Below are 6,000 nucleotides of genomic sequence, written 5' to 3'. Positions count from 1 at the left end.
CATCTCGTTTTTAAGCCTGTTCCTCGACGCGTCCTTCTCGAAAACGTCGTGTTCTTCGTCTGTAAATTGTGGTTCATCTTTCAATCCGAGGTGTTCAATTTCCCAAAATGGCTTAAGCTGATGTGAGATTTCTTCAGTAGACACGTGGAAGGTCTTAACCTCTTCCACTCTGCCGCTGTTGGTAGCGCTCACGCTGTTCCCGTGTAAAGTCCATCCGACAGCAGTGGTCACAGCAGTCAGCGATTCGTTCAGACGCTTGATATCTCCAGTGACGAACGTCCAGTAAAAATCTGCTCCAATAAGTATGTTAATGCCTGGGTCAGGCTGGATGTCGAAGGCGGCAACGTCAGCAAAGGAAAGCTGATCATCCTTCATGTGTTGGAAAGCATGCTGCTCCGTTAGAGGAGAGAGGTCCTTACATATTTCTGGTACTTCGAGTGCCTCGATCTCCAATGGTCGGTTGTCGTACTGACTGTACAGCGTGACTCTCACTTTTCGATATTGTTTTCTGTGAAATGAAGAATTTCCAAACCGCGAAATGGTCAACAGTTCGTGTCCGGTTGATTCAGCCTGCATACGTCGTGCTAGAGATTGTGTAATAAAGCTGCGCTGGCTGCCTCCATCAAAAAGAATTCTTACAAAACGTTTCGTGGTTGTGCCCTTGGCCCAAACAAGCGCTGTCTGCAAAAGAACTGTTCGTTCTGTCTGGTCAGTCGCCGAGCTGGAAACGATGGTTACCTTATCTGGTGGTACACGTTTCCAGTTGGGGTCGCACATCGATGATATGTGGCGTCCCCCGCAGTTTACACACTGCAATCTTCGCACCGTTCTGCAGTCTTTGGCGCGATGAAACGGTTTCGCGCAGCGGAAGCAGCAACCCAGTTTTTGTAATTTGGCCCTTTTGTCACCAATCGTCATACGAGCTGTGCAGGCCTCCGTCGTATGAGCTGGGGTGCCGCAAAGAAGGCAGGTACCTGCGTTCTGATGAACCACCAGCATAGACGCCGAACCTTGAAAGGTGTCGCTGTTCAACCTTCGCTGTGTTATACGGAGGGTGTTATACGCTGTGTTATACGGAGGGTGCTTGTCACTTGAAGTAATAATCTCTGCAGATTCACGGCTTCGTACTTCGATATTCAAGACGTTGAGCAGCGAAGACAAATCATCTTGCCGGTCTCCTGGTCCTTGCGTGGATGCTTCCTTCAGCAAGTGCTGGTGGTACTTTATTACAAGCTCTTTTGGCAGGGCGCGGAGTAATGCTGACTTCAGTAGGACGTTGTGCGCATCAGTGTCAACTCCAAGGTTTTTTAAAGAGCGCAAATAGGCTTGCAAATCCTCATTCAATCTTTGGAGGCCTTCTAAATCATCGCAGGACTCAACTCTTTTTATATTTAGTAGCTTGCTCATGAGGTCGTTTATTATTAGCGCCGTCTGGCCGAATCGTTGCTTTAAGAGGTCGACTGCGGTTCCGTAGCTTTCGTTTGTTGTTGGTAATCCGCTGATGACATTTTCGGCTTTTCCTTTAAGGTAGCTGCGCAAGTACTTCAATTTATCTACGTCTGCAAGCGAATCATTGCTGTGAATGGTAGACTCAAATTGGTCCCAAAACGCAGGCCACTCCACAATGTCTCCTTGAAATTTGATCAGCTCTAGTTTAGGAAGTCTGACCTGAGCTCGACCGAGTGCCATCGCACCAATCGCGTGAGGAGCACTTGGCGGTTGCGCCTGCGCTGCTTGCGCTGTAGATGAAAGAAGGCGTTCTGCACGAAGCTTGGTGAGGGCAATAGACTCTTGATAGCGGGTTACTGAGGTCAACTCTTCTTCTAAATCACCATCCTCAACAAGCCGTTCAATTTCTTCATCTAACGCGGCGAGTGGTCCTTCTTTAGTCTTTAAAAGTCCCAGTTTGTCATTCAGCTCACCGGCAGAGATGGGTGTCGCGTCCATCAAGGTGTTGAGGTCGTTGATCACCCTCGTTGTGGCTGCGCGAAGGTGCGCCCGTTTCTGTTTCAACCGATCCTTGGCGTTGCTATGAACGGGTTCGCTGGTCTGGATCTCGAACCGCTGGTCTGCGCTGGCCCTGCTTCTCTTTAGTAGGCTCGCTGTTCGATGGGGTCTTCAACGGTAGGATTTAACATCCTGGTCACGGCACCAATTCTGTTGAAACCGAGGAGCGGGCGACGTAGAGAGAGGGCCACTTTATTGTGCTAGCGGCAAGAATCCTTCCTAAAAACCTAATGATGATGGCACGCGCCACCTCAATCCCCGCATACCCACAGTTCATGCCAGGTTCGTCGTCCTCTTCTGGTCCCCGTCGCTTTAAATATGTAACAGGCCTGTTTGCAACTTGGCTTCCGACCTGTTTGGAGCTCAACCTGTTTCCAACTTGGCTTCCGTCATACGCGCTGACGCATTAAAAGTCACCGCTCCCGAACGCTAGTTAAAGATTTGACCGAAGTGCAAGAATGGAAGAAAAAGAATGATAAAACTTGTGCTAGCCCTGACCGTGAGCCGGATATCGTATAGCCTGCAGTACCAGAAACTACTTACCCGCACTGAAGAAGGCTAAATAAACACCATCATCAGGGCAGCATATAGGGTAGCCCTTAACCTTCCTAGTTACACAATCACAGCAAGCGCCTTTAAATTGTGCCTTATGTCTTTGAAGAAATTAGCGACCGCTCCCCTAGCACAAGAGGAGCGTCTGGGAAAAACAAAATGGGATTGTTCAGGCTATACAATATAGGCACACCACCAGAAAAAAAAATGGCTGGATGCCACGATGGCCATGTCACCGATACAGCGACTTTCCATTAAATCCAACCCATTACTAAAAAAACATATCAAACCCACACGAATACAGGTGACAAGCCGGGATCAAATTCCTCTGAAGAAAGTTCCAAAATTAAGAAAACAGTAGTATACGCCGACACCGGGACGCTCGAAAGTACGAAGGCAGCAGTTGTGGTACTGGAGTACCGCTGCAATACACACGGAAATTGAATCCTCTTTGCGATTCCCCTAGTGGAATGAGAGAATAGATGCATAAACATCCTTACACAAGCTCAATAGGCCATTAGTGTCTTGACTGCAGGCAGACTACCTAAACGCATGAGAAAGATTATACAATACACAATGATAAAAGTTCACAATACATTAACACAGAGACACAAGGGTGTGGAATGGAGCGATGAAGCCGGCCAAAATCCCTTCGAACTCGCATACCAGGCTCCCGTTGACCACGACTATCGCAATCCCCTCCTCTTCATCGTCTCCTCATTCTGCGCCTAGGAACACCATCCTTCCCCGTGCGACACAGGATCTCCTGACTTAAGAATCGCAAACTCTGCTCAGTATACAAACCAACACATATATCCAGAAATCTAGATGGGTGAAGCTGTTTGGTAGGAAACGTTCGACATTAACTGAAAAGTGTGCTAAATACGGGCAAACACCACTCTTCAGCGAGACCTGGTCATATCCAAGCATATGCTCGAAGTGAACATATCCAATTCAAACATTCAAATTCAAACTCAAACATTACATATCGAACCTATATCGACACATGACAGGCCGCCCTGACCAGCTTGTCACCTCAAGATCAGTGAGAGCTGATTCCGGGGCCCTTGAATTCGGGTTCAACCCATAGGCCTACCATCTCTATACTCCCTTTCCCCAAACTTTCAATAAGTCATTCTCAACAAAAACTTTTCTCCCCGCCGTTTCCTCCCTATCCCCTCACCTCCCCTCCCCTCCCCCCCCCTCTCTCTCTCTCTCTCTCTCTCTCTCTCTCTCTCTCTCTCTCTGTCTGCCTTTCAAAAAAACCCCCTGTTCAGGCAGGCCACCACGATAAACACTTTTCAACTCTGACACTCGCTTTCTCTCGAACTGACCAGCACCCCGCAGCCGCAATTTTTCACTCCCATATTTTAAGCCACGCAAGCGTAGATTTCCTCTGAGTTTCCTGTGCCGTAGTGATTAAAACCATTGCGGCGATCCTAAATCTCGTCACAGTACTCGGAAAGCATAAATGGCAGATGCAGTGCTCAACCCCGTTCTAAAGCGCTCCCTCGACGCCGGAGTAACGCTAGCGCGTCATGCATCTTCAGACCTAAACGTAGATGTCATCTGCAACTGTTTTTACGTATTTTGGTCATACTTTTTGCGAAACTGTGTTTTCATGTCACGTTTTCTGTCATTTCCTGTTTCTTGCACGTCAAGCGATTGCACGTCAAGCACGAACGTCTTTTGTTATTCGTTTTTCCCTGATGCCATAGAAAAGTGGAATAGCCTGCCTGCACACATTGCTGAATGTACCGATGTTAAAGCGTTCGAAACTTTTCTTGACACTTATGTTCCTTAAAGTCACGTCCCTTGAAACTTATTCGATGTTCTAGGTTCCTTGGCAGCTATTGCATGCTCTTCTTATTTGATAATATTGATAGTGTTCGATGGTCTCTGTGTGCTTTTGCCTTTGTTTCTTTTCGTTTTTTGAGAGCGAATTGATGTAATCTTTGCGTGTGATGTATTCCCTCCCTGTAATAACCCTCAAATGAGGGTTGAAAGTATGTTCAAATAAATAAATAAATAAACATCCGTTCTCAGTCAGCGCTCTTTCGGTGTGCCCACTTCTGTGTTTTGGCGTTTCTTGCGCCGCTTCCCACTCATGCTCGTTCGGCAGTTCTTGGTTGCTGTCCAGCTTCAAATACACGATCTGTTTTCCATAGGGAAGTATGCTCCTAGAAAACAGTTGAAACTGATGTTCCGGTACACGCACCTAAGAACAGCCTTTACCCCTTCGGCCTACTTCAGAGAGCTTTACTATCGTGCAGTGTTTCGTTGTACTTGCTAGAACAGAGAATTCGCAGTGTCAGTTTAAAACCGAATCATATGAATACGGCGCTTCGATAACTCATTCAACAGCCCCGAAGGGTTCGCCGAAACGCCTGCTGAACGCGTTTAGACAAAAATCCTGTGCAGCAACTTATAGACCGCTAGCACAAAACTATGACATTACCAAGTTTCAATATACTTCCTAACTGAGCGATTTTGTTTATCTTGGAATGAAAAAAGATGGCTATACCTCCACTGCCTGCCTTTTGCGCTAGCTTCATGACTACAGCGATGCCGCATCAAGCTCCCCCCCCCCCCCCCCCCCTCCCCATCACCCTGCGCGGCTTTCCTTACCAACCTACGCAACTTCTCGCTTTTCGGCTCTGGGTTTCGGTCGAAGTTTCCGCTAATTTTACTGCCTTGTCCCTGTTTTTATTTGTGTCAGCTCCAATTTTAAGGGATGGTATACTACCATTAGTTGTTTCTGATACCCTGAGCGCATTTTTCTAAAGCCGCGCCGAAGAGTGCCGCGTTTAGGACCCTCAACAGCTAAGTGTCGTGGGCGTCGAGATAATGGACTGAAATGGCCGTTCCATGTACGACTTCGAAGACAGCCAGCTGCGAACACATCTTTCGCATCGTCTCAAGATTCGTTCAATGTGTCTTACACCTTTGATCATCGTGGACGAATGATCGAACGCGCTGGTCATCTGGTTTACTGCTTTTCTTTTATGTTTTGTCAGAGGAGAAATGAAGGACGATGACAACTTGTGTTTGTAGAAAGAAAAATCGGTGTAAATTTGCTCCATATGATGGGGAGATAATTCGGAAGAATTTGCAGCTCATAACAGTTTTTTGAAAATTACGCGAATAAACTAGTACATTGCCCAAGGTCACAAAGAGTGAGTCAACATTGTTCGCGTTTTTACGATTGTGCAAACGTTATGTGCCGTGCGGTGCGCGTTTCATGCGAAATCGGCGAAGTACAGAGTTACTACAGCTGAGCGGTGTGCTCTCCACCATTTGGCTTTGTGCAGACAACTTTTGCGGCCGTTGACGCCCTAAAAAACGCGGAGACTAAAGAAAAGAAATGCCGTTATGGAGGTCCAGGGAATCGAACCATGGATCTTGATTGCTATTATTTCCAGATGCACAATTATTAGGAGA

The sequence above is a fragment of the Haemaphysalis longicornis genome, unplaced genomic scaffold (genome assembly GCF_048455015.1).
Source record: "Haemaphysalis longicornis isolate Haplotype H1 unplaced genomic scaffold, Haemaphysalis longicornis Haplotype H1 scaffold_1, whole genome shotgun sequence".
Lineage (NCBI taxonomy): Eukaryota > Metazoa > Arthropoda > Arachnida > Ixodida > Ixodidae > Haemaphysalis > Haemaphysalis longicornis.
This window is presented reverse-complemented; position numbering follows the sequence as displayed.